The following is a 17,944-nucleotide window of genomic DNA, read 5'->3' on the forward strand; positions in this document are numbered from 1 at the left end:
TGACGGTCAGTCTTAATCATGAATAGAGAATCAGGATGTGTGCCTCGAAAACTGACAGTGACAGAGCCTGGAGGACAGTGAATTTTTTTATTTTTATTATTACAACCCTGGACTCTTAAGTTAGTGTAGCATGTAGTTTACAAGTAAATTATAATTCTAAATTATAATATCTTCAAAAGTTTGGGACAACATTTTTTTTTTGAAAAGTAAGAATAAAAAAATAATATAAATAACAATAAAAAATTAAATATTCTGAAATAATTACGATTAAAAATATATTTTTTCTATGTGATTTATTACTGTGATGGCAAATCAGAATTTTCAGCAGCCATTACTAAAGTTTTCAGTGTCACACGATCCTTCAGAAATTATTCTAATATCCTTATTTCCAGGTTTCCCCCCTATATTGACTCATTGTGTATTGCATTTCATCGTGGTATGGAAACAGCTGACCACATCTCCAAAACTGATCTCCCCTCTCTGCAAGACATTCACACCAGGAGATGTAAATCTAGGCTGATAAGATCCTCAAAGACTTCACCCACACTGGAAATCCACTGTTTAATCTGCTACAGTCAGGCAGACGCAGTCTGATGGCAAAAACGGAGAGGCTCACAGGGAGCTTCACAGTGATCTTCTTCCCTCACGCTATCAGTCTACTAAACATATACTGTACATTAAACATACTGCACTTTAGAGACTCAGTTTCAGGATTTTTGAATGAATAGCAAGTTCAGAAGAACAGCATTATATATATTTTTAACTATGTTAATGCATTAAACTATATCAGTCTAATGCATCATTACTTGATAAAAGAAAAAAGAAAAACAGAAAGAAAAACGGTAGTGTACTCTCAACTTTCAACGGTAGTGTATACATAGTACAGCATATATCACAGGCTCACAAAAATATCACAGCTATTACTGAGCCTATAAGCAAAGATGAACTGTCATCCCCCATTATTGTATATAGAAAACAACTTTGAGAAATGTCACAAGCTATACGCTGCACCAATGTGATTAGCTTGCTTCCGTTCTCCTTTCTCACCCGAGAGAGTAAAATCTAGTCTCTTTTATAAGAGTAAATACTGAAATGGGTAATTACATGAGCTAGTAAACAAATACATGAGCAGTCTTTGTGCCTAAAGAACCAGTATAACTGTATGAAAAAAAATACAGCTTTCAAAAAGAAAAAGGTAGAGTGGGAGACAGCGACTGAGAGATGAAAAACAGGCCTTAACAGAAACGGAACAAATAGGCTGCTTTAATGAAAACATGATGGGGAGACTTTCTTGCCCAAATAGAAACCTGTTTTACATTCACATCACACTTGTTTAAGACCAAAATAGGCTCAAAGTTTAGACAGAAGATGCTGTCTAGCAGCCAGCAGTAATTAGCAAGGTTATTAGGAGGTCAAAGGTGATATTTTATAAACTGTCCAAATAATATAAGTGGCAGTTCCCTGCTGAGAGTCTGAATGATACAACGACCAGATTTTGAACAGGTGAAATCATGTGCAAGTATCTTTTAGAGTTAAATGAAGTGTTTCTGAAGATAGCGATTGTGCTTGTGACACACAAAAAAATTGAATGTCATTTAATTTAAACAATATCATAGACGTTATCGTGTGATATTTTGATTTCTGTTCTTAAGGTGTGATAGACAAACCATTCATGATGTTCATCTGGTTGGAGAACGTCTTCGGAATCCATGCTATCGACAAATTTAGCAAGCCATGACTGATGCATATGGATAAGTGGTGGCAAGCAAACTGTATGGTCAATAGCAAAAGAAAGTGTCAGAGCCAAATCTTTCAATTCTTAACCAGTTTTATCATTATGAAGGTGTTGTACTGTTCCTTTGAGTGGCATGTGTGGGTGCATGCTGTATGTGGACGTGTACATATGCATTTACTACCATCCCTTGCACTATCGATTTTACTGTCACAGTTATATCTAATGACTTGCTTGCTTGGCTGAAGCCTCTGTGGTGAATAATAAGAAATGCTGAAAAATGAAGCAGACAGTGAAGGAGTTTGAGGTTTAGGTCTAGATATATAAAAAATATATAAGGTCAGAGGGATAACAGCCACAATCCTCATTGCATCACATATACACATACAGTCCAGACACTAAGGGGCTGCCTCAACCTTTCGCCTACCCTTCTATTGACTGTTTATGTGGTTGCAGGGTACATTATTGATTAGTGTTAATCAAGTTTAAATGAACAATTATTACACTAAACTCTAGACAACAAATAAATGTCATGGTCTGAAGCATGCAGTTCTGTATTAATGACTGCATTTATTTATGCCACTACCTAGAAGCCAAACCGTAAACACATTGCCTTCCCCCCCATTTCCTCCTGTACTGTCTTACTCAACCAAGGCATCTATTTTCTGTAATACCCCATACCAGCAAGCCACTCTCTGTGTGAGACCATCATGCTGACAGTGACTTAATTAGCTATTAATTTTCCATGTACACATGTATTAATTTATACCTTAACTGAATCCCTGGTAGCAGCCTATAAAAAAAAAACAGCTAAGTACATGAGTTGGGGAAGGGAGGTACATTGTCAGTGGTGCTGAAACCTAAAAATAAGGCCTTTTTTGTTGCAACCCACGGGACATTTCTATTTCAGTATCACAGAGCTCCAATTTCCAATCAGGCCTCAGCAGACCAAGCTGGGGGAGATTGAGTGTGATTGGGCCTTGTTTTTCCTGTTTCACTGCATTACAGTTACACAGCAAAGCACACATAACCTGACATATGAGCCGCTATGGGGAAACAAGCTGGAATCACCTGAGAAAAACTGCTGCAAGACAGTATGGGAAAGAGAAAGATAGTAAAAAGAATAAAGTTTACAACACTGTTGGGCCAAGGGGTTTGCATGGTCTGTGGAAGTTATTATGATGTGGGGAGATACTAAGTCACATGTGTGGAAATAATATCTTTTATATCTTATATCTAATATTTTTTTAGTGCTCTGGAACCCTTGATTCTGACTTGTCAATACCGGCTATAGGCATAAAGTACAATCAGGCAGTCATATTTACAAAACAAACAACAACAGGGTGATATGTAAACTCACGAAAAAAATAAAAAAATAAATAATAAATAAATAAATTATATTAATTTTTTTCCCTTGGGAATTTTTTTAAATGTGGCTAAGAGTTATTACCCATGAACCAAACCAAACAGCTTTGAAGTAAATCATAGCATTACAAAATTTGATTTGAAGAAAAAAAAAAAGACATACTGTAGGTACAAGACTATCTAAGACTAACAAACTAGAATCCCATGAAGCAGTACAATTGGTATAACCAAATAAAAAAACTGATGGAGAAATGTAAAACTATTCATTAACCCTCTGGAGTCTAAGGGTATTTTTGGGGCCTTGAGAAGTTTTGTCATGCCCTGACATTTGTGCTTTTTTCAGTTTCTTATAAATATCTAAATGGGTAAAGTCTAATATCACTGTAATCAGCACAAACTGGGCTATAATAATATGTGAAACCCATGCATGTACATGATTGTATTTTTGAGAAAAAAAATGTTATGCATGGTTAGTGAAAAACTAAAAATGTTAAATCACTTGCATAAGGCAATAAAACACATACATAAAATTGGTTGCCAGAAAAGTTGAGAACTGGAGCTTGTAGCCTAGAATTTTTCTTTCTGAATGATGTGAAAATCATCTTGTTTACTCACTCACAGAAAACAATATATTGATTTAAATTTTCTAAAACACTTTTTGTTGGTAAAAGTCATATGCGAGTAGGCGTCAACTATCATGAATATCATTGTGATTTACACCTGAGAAGACAAAGGCCTGCATAACTTACATGACTTACAAGAAAGAGAACAAAATAAAAGTATATAATTTTATGTTTGTAGTTTATTAAGAATATATTTAATTATCCCACAACATAATTTAATATCCACTTGGGGGAGCAGTTAAACAGTTTATTAGGAACAATCAAAGCTGACTTTCAAATTTTTTGGCATCCTTTCTCTAGTCACACAATCCTTCAGAAATCCTTTTAACAATCTTATTTTCTACCAAATAAACCCCATTTATTATCATTATTATTATTATTATTATTATTATTATTATTAATGTTGAAAAGAGCTGAGAATATTTTTCAGGTCTTTTTAGGGGGAATAAATTGAAAGAACTGCATTGTTTTTACATTTGTTAGAGTTATCTCTATTTTTCACATTTATATTATTTACATCAAGCTTTTGAATGGTATAGTATTGTATATTGTTATTGAAACTTCATAATGTTTCACTTGATTATACATTTAGTCAGGAATTATAGTTTGGAAAAAGTATTTGGAAAAAGTCTAACTAGTAAAATGTTTACACGTTATGTGAAAACTAGTACAAATAAATAAAAAGAGACTTACTCATGTTTATGATCTCTGCTGAATAAAGTGCTTCATTCTTTTTTCTGAGGAAATCCATTTCTCAAATCCTCAACCACATCACATCTTTTTGGGGTGAATTATGTCTTAGTCCTCTCATCGCGAAGCAAACAGTAAAATAAAATACAAACTTGAAGAACAGTCTCTCTGCTTTTTCTTCTGTGTGGGCGTATTCAAGCCGCGCGCTTCAGTTTGAATCTGAATAGCGCGTTCAGCGTGGGGGCGTGGTCACATTAGATATAATGAGCGGAGATATGAAAAACAGACATTGCGTTGTTTTCATATGGATTACTTTATCTCAGAATTTTCGGCAGCACTTGTTTAGTTTAAAAGTAGACATTCCAGGCTTTCTATAGATATCTCTCTCATGTCTCTTCGTTGAGTATTCACGGAGTTACAGTTCATTTTAATGAAATGTTTGTACATGACGATCAGCGGAGACAAAGACTGTAGACGCGCACCTTGTTTGTTATCTTTATTTTATAAGTGCACAAAGGTTTTTTGTTATTATGTCTGTATCCAAAAAAAACTAGACCCTTTACAGATTCGATTGATGTATTGCTCTTATCTGTACAATTAAAACTGAGAGTGTAATTTAAGTTCTTTTCGGGGTTATCAGGTGAAAATGACTCAAAACGCATATATGCGTTAATCGACTCGAAAGGGTTAAAAAATCTTATATATGTATATTGGGGAACCAAGCTGGAACCAGTTGAGAAGAAATGCTGTGAGAAAGTGTGGGACAGAGAAAGATAGTATAAATAATCTAATAATAATTTACAACACTGTTGGGCAAAGGGGTTTGTATGGTCTGTGGGTGTTAATAGGGATGTCTAGATCCCATCACGGGATCGGAAAACGGGCCCAATCACATGGTTTCAGACTCGATCAGAATTGGACGTTACCTGCCAATCAGGACACAGATATAAATATAATAAAGGTGTGAATAAATATAGATTTAAACTCAAAGAGACGGATAGTCTGCGCATGATCTGGTGTTTATATAGAATAAGGTGAGATGAACTTCACGTAGCGCTAAACTCTCCTGCAGTAAGTGTTTCACTCATACTCGACACCAGAGGGCGCTCTCCTGCAGAAAGTCATATAAGGAAATTCCTATGGACAAAAGCATCCAGCTATCGCTGTATGAAAACAGTTATTTTCACAGAAAAACAGAAACTTTTGGAAACACGAAGACATTTACGATTACGTCAATATATGTTTTTTCAAGTCATCTCCAGCAGGTGATAAATAAAGTATATGAACAATGCAGTGCTAATAGACGTAGCATTTATTACAGTATAGAAACTATTCTGCCTTATTATGTGATAAACAGTGTTTGTAGTATATAAACAAATCATTATTATTTGTTATCGCCCAGCAGTTATAGATTCCTAAGCCAAAGAAAAATTTGAGTTGCTTATACTACCAGTCAGAATTTTCTGAACAGTAAGCTTGTTAATGTTGTTTAAAGAAGTCTCTTCTGTTCACCAAGCCTGCATTTATTTGATCCGAAGTACAGCAAAACAGTAATATTTGGCATGTGTCGAAATCAGTCCATTGAAATGGCGAGGTGTCACATGCTGGCATGGTTACATTGAGATTAGAAAACTTACAACCCATTCTCACTCCAAAGGCGTCAAAAACCGAAGCATGGTCAAGCGCCCCTAGCGTCACTCTTATGACGCCAAATGTGCCTCTCGGCGTCGACTATCGAAGCACTACGACCTTCATTGCTTTCAGTGGGAAACTTTTGGCGTCAGAATTCGACACGAGGACATGAGATGTTTATCGCTATGAAATCACGTTCAAGAAGTCTCATTCAGCACACATCGCGCGATACTTGCTATCAGTTCCACAGTTTGGGTGAGTAGTCGTATATACGCTCTTTTAATGCCTTTTATCAAATGTATTCTGTCTTCTTTATTAATCAGATTAGTGCCATATGTTTAATCGCTGTATTATATCGGTCATCCGCGGCTGTCTTTGAGTTTCATTGCGTTTAAATAAATGAACACAGCTGCTAATTAGTGTGATTAAACTCTATCTGTCACGTGACGTGCCATAGACCTTCGATCCGTTTTATATTATTATTAATTTCAGGATCAATGATGTAAGTTGTATTTGTAGTAAAATCATGGTAATCACGACACAATAGTAATAAATGAAATGTGAAGTTAAAACACAGTAAATGGGACATTAGTAACTGTAACTGTAGTTTTACTATGATATATTAATAATCAATACAACAATACAATAATCACCAAACCAGCTATGTTTGTATCACTGTAATGTTAGTGTTTTTATGTGCTTTTATATGACAGATATCACAGTAATCATGTGTTCTGTACCATGCTTTTAATACCTTTTAATGTGAATCCAAAAAAAAAAAAAAATCAAATTAAAAATAAATAATAAAACATGTATTTTACCATCTTGCAGTTTATTCATATCAGTTTATATATATATATATATATATATATATATATATATATATATATATATATATTTATATATATATATATAAATATTTTGCTCACAGATCATTATTAACATTCTGTATATAATTCCATTTTATTTTCTCTCCCCTTTTTAAATATTTTTATTTTTAGCTGAAAAGACGTAAAGGCAGTCAGCCCAGTGGTGTTTCTGGAGAGGGATTCCTTCAGAAATGGAGAAGACAGAAAGCTGCGGAGGCAGATATTTGCAGCAGTAAGTCTGTGATAGTTTGTCTCTTTTATCAAACATTCCTGCTGTTATAATTTGTACAGCATTTGTTGTTTCTTAAACTGTTGCACTGTCCAAATACCCACACTTGCCATCTTTTCACTTGACCACTTGATTACTTATTTGACGTCTTTCCTGTATTTGGCCTAGTGTTCGAGTGAGCATGATAACCACAAGTGTGTGTCGAACTTCATGACCTGATGACTGTGTTTCCCAATCCTGATCCTGGAGAACCCCAGCACTGCACGGTTTTGGTGTCTCTCTTATCTGCCTTGGAGTCTTCACTGATGAGCTGATGAGTTGAATCAGGTGTGTTTGATCAGGGAGACATCTCAAATGTGCAGTGTTGGGGTTCTCCAGGACCAGGATTGGGAGCCACTGCCTTATGGGACACTTATGTGTTTAAAGAGATTTTTAATATCTAATTATCAATATTTCACATACTGTACATTGGACAGCTTTCCATTACCTCTTGTGAGATCTCGGCAAAAAGTCTGACGATTTATTCCAAAACATGATGCATGATGGGATACACTAAGCTTTGTATAGCGCTCCAGAGCAGTATTGGAGAGGTTTAGTGTGTGTTAAGGACGCTGTGCTTTGGCATTATTAAGACCGGGGACAGTCTTGTGCACACACTGTCACGTACACACACTCTCAAGTGGCCAAGACTGCAAGTGTGGGTATCTGGACAGGGTCAAAGTCTTAAAAATGATCCCTAAACACATCACAGTCTTAATAATCCAGTTTAACACTTGTATGATATTGTACAAGCCCCAGGACTGTCTCATCTGACACTATCAAAGAATTCATATGACTATAGCTTGTTATTAATTACTTGCTTTCAATAATGGATTCATTTAACATTTAATTATACAGCATCTTTACAGAGGTGTAATGTACAAGCTGCACGTAATTAATAATATGTCCTTCCTTCTGTCTTACAGGATTTTTTCCAGATAATGCTGTTCTTCTTTTTCAGGTCTAAAATATCGAGCTCAACAGCTATTTTAAGAGCCAACCCTCACAAACCTTCCTAAAACCTAAAAGAGCTATTACTGAGTCTCAGCGAATCTTGCCATGATCAGCTCTTCCCAGGTACATTTGTTTACTCCAAAAATGCTCTGGTCTGAATCTTACTTTAAATTAACTTAATTATGTTTAATGAGCAATATTAATTGCACAGAGAGTAAGTAGAGATTATCTTGTTTCACAGAAGAGAAGGAAGACCAAGGATATGATTTGCTCAGGATGAGGAATGAAGATGGCCATCTTGAGCTCAAACAAACAGAAGTCCTCTGGTATGTGTGTGTTGAAGCAATGTTATACAAAATTTTATGATGATCTCTCACAGAACTGGTCATGTCAGCCTTGATTTCGTTTTATACTATTACAATTACAGCATGTTAGCAAAGTGTGACTGGACATTTTTAATATTATGTTTTTAAAAACACACCACCTGTTTTATTAGCAGACAAGTGTCATGAAATTGGTTTAGTTGATATAAACACCAATGTACATTATTTCATTGTTTTCTAAATGTTATGTTATTAATTGTGAATTGATAGTTGATTGGTTTGAAGCCAGGCATTACACTGCACAGACTAAAACACATTTGTGAGAGAAGTCAGGAACTTTGGAGAAAGATTCTAGAGGAAAAAAACACATTTACTGCAACAACAGATGAATTCTAGAGTCTCTGAGAACTACACATGCTAATGTCTCATGAGCAAGACCTTTGCTTCTGTAACTTTTTCTTAATTCTTGCAGAATGACATATTTATTGCAGTATTTTTATTTGTACAGATGATCTCATCAGCCAAATGAGGGCTTTTGACCAAGTGATGCTCTTGAAAGGAGTGAAAGAAGAGGATGTGGTAAATTGTCTTCAGAGAAAAGCTTCTCAAAAGATCTTAAAACAGCTTGAAGAATGGTAAGTGTACAGTACTACAAGGGTCATAGTTACTCACCCTGCTAAAACCACACAGAACATAAGCTGCGCTCTCTGTCCATTAAACAACTTCTTCTGCATTGTTTGTTTCACTTTGACCAGGTCTGGGATGTTAGGACTGAGAGATCATCTGGCTGAGAACAAGCTACACCTCATCAGTGCTGGACATCAACCACAAACTGTTTCCAGACACGAGAGAAGAAGATCACGATGGGGAGATGAAACCAGTTTAGATGTGATGATGGGAATCATTATTTTCTGAAACAGTATCACATGTCTTATATGTATCACATGATCTGTATCACAGTTGACTGGATGGGACTGTGTGACTTTTAAGGACATTTCATCACTCATCTGTGTGAACTGATTTATATATGAGGTTAATGTATTTTTGATGATAATTATTTTCATTGAATCTTATTTGTCTTGATGCTACTTTATCAACTTTATAGTCTATGCTTCAATAAAATGAAAATGGTGAATATTGTGTTCTGAAGATTCTTGGTAAATACATCATTTTACTAGGTAGGCTCATATGTGTTTATTTTAGACTTGGAAAAACGACATATTAATTATTGGGATTATTTTTTTATTTAAGACATGAACATTTTTGATCGGATTAATAACATCTGGGACATCAGTACACCAGAAAGTAATTTTTTTATATTTTAGTAACAAATATGCACATTTTTTGTGAAATACAGGGAGTTACAAGATTAATTATTCTGCATTACAAGATGGTGCCATGGGCTTTATTGTTACAAGCACTTGACGGATAACTGAGAATGTAGCAGGAATGATCAACGTGGATCTTGTACTGCATTAAAACCAAGAGCAGGCACATTACTGATGTCCAGCACCTGAGGAGCAAGATACGGGGGTGAGGAGGACATTTTTACACTGATTTCGGCTAATTAGTTATATATAATGCTAATATATATATATATATATATATATATATATATATATATATATATATATATATATATATATATATATATATATATATATATATAAATTAATATTCTTAGCACTGCATGAATTTGTCCTTGTGTAATAGTGAAGTATCACAATGTGTATACATTGTCCTTGATTACTGCTTTACAGTGGGGAATAGATAATGGCAAGTTGTTGCAGGTTCATCCATTATATTTCTTGCCATTTACTTCAAAAATCAAAGAAATAATCTATTATTTTCATTATTAAATCATTTCTTTATAATTTTTCCATGTTTCATCAGATGGCCTCACAATGTCCTGTCAAAAGGTATAATAGCCATGATGAATAGAATAGAAAACAGAGGACTGTGAAAACTGTCAGATATAAATGTGACTCAGCTCAGTTTGTTGTTCATGATGAGGAGAATACATATATGTAGGTTTTACTGCCCTGCTACCCCCAGGGGCCCAGTAGCACCCCCCGGAAGAGCCCAAAACTGTACATTTCAAATGGCTGTAAATCAGAGTCCAATTAACATATCAAAGAGAAAATGGGCAGGATTATTACTTATGCTATGCTGATAAAATAATGTTGAGCTCAGTTTTCAGAAATAAGTGGAAAGCTGGCATAAAAGCATTTTAAATATTGCTCACTGTAAAATACCACATTTCAGCCTGCCTCTCAAATATATCATAGAGGTTTGCACAATAAACATATTTAGATATCCAGTTTACCTTAAAATAAATAATTTATTTAGTTTCGTTAATAAAAAGTTTTAAACTACATTACCCACAAGCCTCCGTCGTTCTATCTATAGAAAGGCAACACTAGGGGGCTGTTTTTGTAGTTCATTGAAGTTATGCTTAGGGTTAGGATTAGGATCTCGCTAAAGATGTCATTTTTCTCAAGATAGCAACACTTCATTGTTGACTTAATATATTACTAATGTGATGATAGGAGCAAAACATACTTTTTAACATGATGCGCTGTTTAATATGGGTTAAAAGATAGTCCAACCACAGACTGTCCTGAAAAGTCATAGCCAATGGCATCTAAGCTGAGCAGCAGCGTCACACTTCCTTATCCATGTATGACAGATGTCTTTCGTTTTTCGGCTGAAGGGATAGATTCGGTTAACAATAGATTAAGCTTGCTACTTATTAGATTCGGTTTTATTAACGTCTACACCTTCCTCCGTTGTTCAGCTTGACAAAAATTGGGCAATATTGATGTGCACATGCCCAGCAGTCGCAGTTGTATCCAACAGATAGATTCCTCTCATTAAATATAAGTCACATTTTTAAGATTTGTATTTTTTTTTTTTGACCAAAGACAAATATATTTACTAATCAAATGACGTGCTTCTAAAATTTACATTGTATATTACATTGTGTTTTAAAGTTAAAATTGTTCACATTTGTGTTTCTGTGATTTACCATTCTCTACCATTTGAACCCTAGGAATAAAAACAGAAATTATAAATTAATGAATGAATGAATGAACAAATAAATACATAAAGCATAATAAACATGCATATTTTTGTAAGGATCTTCCATTATTTATTTATATGTCAAACTCATTTAAAGACAACATGCCCAAATTACTACACTGCATCCTCTGTCACCAAGCTCGTTTTTGCCACCATAAAGAATAAAAAGGCAGTTATGTTGTAAACATTAACTATTTTCAGTATGCAAATGAAAATGCTTTTATTAAAAAACAAAACAGTAAATACAGTATGTCTTTCAGAGAACACTGGAAAAAGATCAATTTTATTAAAAAAATTAAATTGACCAAAATGTTATACAACACAATGTAAATGTTTCAAACTCACAAAAAAACACCATGAAGACATGCATGTCAAGTGTGCAATATCATCTATAAAACTCAATCAGCACAGCATCAAATAAACACTGATTGTCTGAACAATGGAAGACAGAGAAAGTGTTCAGGAAAACAAACACCTGCTAGCTTTGACAATAACATCATGAATTCACTTCATGACTGGAGCTAGGGGATGACTGTGTATGAATATCTCCTTTACTAAAACTCTTAATTAAAGTCTAAAAAGTTCACTGTATGAAGCTTGAAAAAGAGAACAAAATGCTTTATCAATACGAAAAATACTATTTTTAACTATTGTTTTCATCACTGGTTCTGTAATGTATTCATTATGAGCTTATAAATAAAACAAAGTTACATCTTCTGCAAAAATCAAACCACTGCAAAGTCTAATCACTGATCCAGGGACCATATCTGTGTGTGTGGGGGATAAAGAGTTAACGAGGTGAGTCCTTGTGCATGATGGAGAACTGCAGTGTTATCCTCAAAGAATCCTGTAAAACAGAAATATTACATTACATTCAACTTATACATTACACTGTGTTTTGTTTAGACCATAAAAGCAGCCTCTGTAAAGATGCTGTAAAATTAAATGTTAAATGAATCCATTATTGAAAGCAAGTAATTAATAACAAGCTATAGTCATATGAATTCTTTTGATAGTGTCAGATGAGACCGTCCTGGGGCTTGTACAATATCATACAAGTGTTAAACTGGATTATTAAGACTGTGATGTGTTTAGTACAGTATGTGAAATATTGATAATTAGATATTAAAAATCTCTTTAAACACATAAGTGTCCCATAAGGCAGTGGCTCCCAATCCTGGTCCTGGAGAACCCCAACACTGCACATTTGAGATGTCTCCCTGATCAAACACACCTGATTCAACTCATCAGCTCATCAGTGAAGAGAGAGACACCAAAACCGTGCAGTGCTGGGGTTCTCCAGGATCAGGATTGGGAAACACAGTCATCAGGTGATGAAAAGTTCGACACACACTCGTGGTCATCATGCTCACTCGAACACTAGGCCAAATACAGGAAAGACGACAAATAAGTAATCAAGTGGTCAAGTGAAAAGATGGCAAGTGTGGGTATTTGGACAGTGCAACAGTTTAAGAAACAACAAATGCTGTACAAATTATAACAGCAGGAATTTTTGATAAAAGAGACAAACTATCACAGACTTACTGCTGCAAATATCTGCCTCCGCAGCTTTCTGTCTTCTCCATTTCTGAAGGAATCCCTCTCCAGAAACACCACTGGGCTGACTGCCTTTACGTCTTTTCAGCTAAAAATAAAAATAATAAAAAAGGGGAGAGAAAATAAAATTGAATTATATACAGAATGTTAATAATGATCTGTGAGCAAAATATTTATCTATATATATATATATATATATATATATATATATATATATATATAAACTGATATGAATGAACTGCATGGAAAAATACATGTTTTATTATTTATTTTTCATTTGATTTTTTTTTTTTTTGGATTCACATGAAAAGGTATTAAAAGCATGGTACAGAACACATGATTACTGTGATATCTGTCATATAAAAGCACATAAAAACACTAACATTACAGTGATACAAACATAGCTGGTTTGGTGATTATTGTATTGTTGTATTGATTATTAATATATCATAGTAAAACTACAGTTACAGTTACTAATGTCCCATTTACTGTGTTTTAACTTCACATTTCATTTATTACTATTGTGTCGTGATTACCATGATTTTACTACAAATACAACTTACATCATTGATCCTGAAATTAATAATAATATAAAACGGATCGAAGGTCTATGGCACGTCACGTGACAGATAGAGTTTAATCACACTAATTAGCAGCTGTGTTCATTTATTTAAACGCAATGAAACTCAAAGACAGCCGCGGATGACCGATATAATACAGCGATTAAACATATGGCACTAATCTGATTAATAAAGAAGACAGAATACATTTGATAAAAGGCATTAAAAGAGCGTATATACGACTACTCACCCAAACTGTGGAACTGATAGCAAGTATCGCGCGATGTGTGCTGAATGAGACTTCTTGAACGTGATTTCATAGCGATAAACATCTCATGTCCTCGTGTCGAATTCTGACGCCAAAAGTTTCCCACTGAAAGCAATGAAGGTCGTAGTGCTTCGATAGTCGACGCCGAGAGGCACATTTGGCGTCATAAAAGTGACGCTAGGGGCGCTTGACCATGCTTCGGTTTTTGACGCCTTTGGAGTGAGAATGGGTTGAAACTTAAGTGCATCTGAAAAAAAGCTTAGCTTAGCATTAGCTTCTGTGTCTTCAGAAAGCTTTCTCTGTGTCTCAGTCTAAAATATCTGTTGTTTATGAGTGCCAGTGCACAATCACAACAATATATGGTGAGCTAGAAAAACAGGCAGCACTTTAGACATGTCATTCTCACTCACATGAAAGAGCTGGGGTTAAGGCAGAACATCTAGAAGAGTGTGCTTTCTCCAATACGTAGAACCACTTTCCTCTGTGGTGTATAGGTTTACAACAACGATGAAGGCACATCTGTCTCCTGTTTGTGTTATTTGATTCTCACAGCTGTGAACAGTGTGAGGCTAGGCCAGCCACTCACTGTAATACAGTACCAGAGACTGTTGGGTTCGCAGCAGCATCCAACTTTTAAATTTTTTACCAGCTTTACATGAGACCTTTGAAGACTTATACAAGTTGGCACTCCAGAGGGAAAACTCCTCTCACTGAGAGCAATTTACATCCCTGGGCACCTGAATCAGTGCCAGGAAGTTCTGGAGAGAGTCCACGGAAAAGGGTCCATCTATTTCTAGTAGCATGGGTCTGGCCGGCCCGAGATTGGCTCTCGGACATATTGTCCCTTCTCGACAGCGCTCCCTAGATTTCAATCAGGAGGGACACTCTGACTCAGTCAGGGATTGGATCGTTCATCCCCACCTAGAATTAGCTGGTCCCAGTAAACTGCCTGGGTTGGTTCAATTCTGGAGTTCCTGCAGGCACCGTTCTCCACAGGGTTGATCCCGTTTACATTAAGGGTGTACATGGTGGCCATAGCTGCTTACCATGCCCCTTTGGCTGGTCAGTCAGTAGAGAGAAACCTGTTGGTAACATATTTACTTCATGGTGCTTTGAGGCCAGAGGAAATATGGCAGCTTCTAAAGCTATGATTTTACACTAAACAGGCATTTGTCAGTTTGGTGGAGTGGGTATTGTATTCCCAAATCTTTTCTGACATCTTTCTCCATCCTTTTCTTCTGGTTATATTTAAAACAAAAATATATTCTCATGAACCAGCTAGAGGTAATATATATTAACAATTTAAATTATGATATTGTGTTTTTTTTTTTTTGAGTCACTGATACGATTTTTCAGATCCTGTTAAAAAGAATTTCATAAAATTGGTATCAAAAAAAGTATTGTTCAGGAACCAGTATCAAAGTCAAGGTCTTGGTATCAGTATAAGTATCGATATTTTCTTTTCTTTTTTTTTTTTTTTTTATAATACCCAGCCCTACTTGCAGCTATATCTTTAAAGGTTTATTATTCAAAACCAATTTCCCTGTGAAGAAAATGAATGGGATGCTGACTTCCAGAACTCAACTGTCGCACTCTATTGTCAATCTATTGGTTTCCTACAGTTCATAGCTGTGCTTGTGTTCTGTCTCTTCATGGTCTGTCGAAGTGAGGAAATAAAATAAATTCAGGTCAAGTCACTATTTATTTTTTTTATTTTTTTTGGTAACTTGCAGGGTAATAAGTGGGATAATGTACAGTTGGGCAGTATTTCTTAGAATAAATACTAATAGCCTTTAAGTCCTGATGACCCGTGTATTGTTTTTTTTTTTTTTTTTTTATGACCAGCTAAAAGTACTTGACCTCTTACATACTGTATAAAGGAAACATCATATTAAAATTAGTATATACATATGAATATGAAAGTCAATATATTCAAATAGTATCTATAACATCTCTTCCAGTGTTCCTGTTCCATTGTAAGAGTAAAACAACACTGTCCCTGCTGATGTTGGTCTGGGAACATTACAGTAACAGGGAAATATTAATCAGTAATGTTCATATTCATGTACAATGTCATGTACTGTAGATATTAGCCTTTATGAGTAATGCTGACCCCTTTCTTCACAGGAGCAGAGCCCATTAATTGCACATAAAAGTCTGGCAACATATGAGACGCTGCAGTGCCTGCCAATGAAAAACAGTAGTACAGTCTCAGAGAGGTTATTAAAGCCATTTATAATTCGTGCCATCAGAGGAAAGCATATTGGAAAGATCCTTAACTATTTTTAATGCCCAAAAACAATAGAGAGAATATTAATTTACTGTTTAGATCCACGAAAGACCTTATGGACAGATGATTGACATTAAAAAAGAACCACAAGTCAATTTTTCACCATCAAAGTGATCCTTATAAATGTGGCATCTTGTACATGATGTTATTAATTCAATGCATTTAGATGCTAATGACTTAACAAGACATCTAAAATTACGACAAGAGTATTATGAAGCACGGTTCCGGATAAAATCCTAATCTGCCACAAATCTAATCTCAAAATAACTGCTGTTTAATTATCCTGGTTAAGTCAGGCAGAATTAGCACTGTAGCAACTGCACACCAGCAATCAGCCACTGTTGTAAGTTGAGTCATCTGTGTGTAGGCGACCGCTACATGTAGGTGGTCCCATTGAAGTTAAAGTTACCCTGAGACAATATGAAGTGCCCATGGATTCCTCTGTGAGAGCTTCAATAGACAGTAACTGCAATCCATCACTATTAGAAACTTCACAGAAAGGCTCAGGGCAAAGTGGTTGCATTGTTTTCTGAACCGCCATCATTCCTGAAGCTCAGTGTGCTCAGAAAAACACTGCTATCCATTAGATGTACCAGCCTATTCTTGGTATTCAACTCCCTAGGAGACTGTATGCCTCTAATTGCAGCTGGTGAAGTCTTGCTGGACTGGTCTGAGCTTGTCATTTGAACAGAACAAGAAAAAGAAACAAGTACAACTCGGAGTACAACTTGGAAACTTGAATTTAGACTCAGGCCATTTGAGGATGATTTTTCAACACTGGACACTTTTGGCCCTGTGGAATTTTACAGACAAACTCTTAAAATACACTTAGCATTCTTTCATTTAGTTGCGTCTACAACATAAACAATGAATGAAATGCATAGAATGATCATTTTTAAAATATTTTAGGTTCAGAAGAACAAAAAAAAGGGTTTGAAATGACACAAGGGTGAGTAAACTGACAGAATTTTCAGTTTTAGCTGAACTATCCATTTAACGTGCAAATATGACCTCATGTTGCCTTATAGTTTCAGACAAAAATGTAACTTTTTTTAAGGATACAAAGACTCATAGAGCTAAAAAAACTTTAAAGAATTACTTGCCAATAAGGGTTTCCCTTTGACTGCTAAAACGATCTTCTAATTTGAATAATCCATCTGTATCTTCCTTATAAATGTATGATGTTGTCATATTTTTGCCGCTTTATTTCAACGGATATTCTCTAAATAAAAGCACTAAACATTTCCAGAATAGCAAAACATATTATAGGACCATGTTAGCAGATCAAACCGAAGTCTGTGCTGAAAATAGCGCTGAAAACTGATGTTGTCTATATGTTACCCCCAACACCTGGAGAAAACTGCTTTGAAAAATGTAGATTAAATGTTTAACATAATCAGTCAAATGAGATAGTAGTGATAAAACAAGAGTGGGAGGTAATAAGAATAAAACACATTCAGCCTCAAAAAACAAGGAGTCGAGGATTACAGGCGAATAAAGAAAAAAAAATCTAGTAATGAGGGAATGCAGGGCCATTCAGTTGTCAGCCTGGATTGTGGAGCATTTGATGGAGAACCTGTATTGTGCATTAATGGATCTCTGTGGAGCCATGGAACAAAACTACCTCTTAGAAAACAGACAGAGGAAATGAAAAAGTCTAATTTGCTATTGAAATGAAGAGCGAGGAGGTTCAGCTCCTGTCTTACCTTGGAATATTAGAAATCACATTTTA

The 17,944-nt window shown here is 35.3% G+C and overlaps 1 protein-coding gene and 1 long non-coding RNA gene across 5 annotated transcripts in view; one reads left to right on the forward strand and one right to left on the reverse strand.

Annotated features, from left to right (window-relative positions):
* The window catches only part of LOC128018548 (glutamate receptor ionotropic, delta-2), a 356,061-nt gene that overhangs the window by 217,827 nt on the left and 120,290 nt on the right, over positions 1-17,944 (reverse strand). The gene's annotated exons all lie outside the window — the stretch shown is intronic.
* Positions 7,634-9,216, forward strand: LOC128018549 (uncharacterized). Its single transcript, XR_008184908.1, has 3 exons — positions 7,634-8,256; positions 8,375-8,459; positions 8,965-9,216. It is a non-coding gene; the product is annotated as an uncharacterized LOC128018549 (long non-coding RNA).

Source organism: Carassius gibelio, chromosome A8, assembly GCF_023724105.1.
Source record: "Carassius gibelio isolate Cgi1373 ecotype wild population from Czech Republic chromosome A8, carGib1.2-hapl.c, whole genome shotgun sequence".
NCBI lineage: Eukaryota > Metazoa > Chordata > Actinopteri > Cypriniformes > Cyprinidae > Carassius > Carassius gibelio.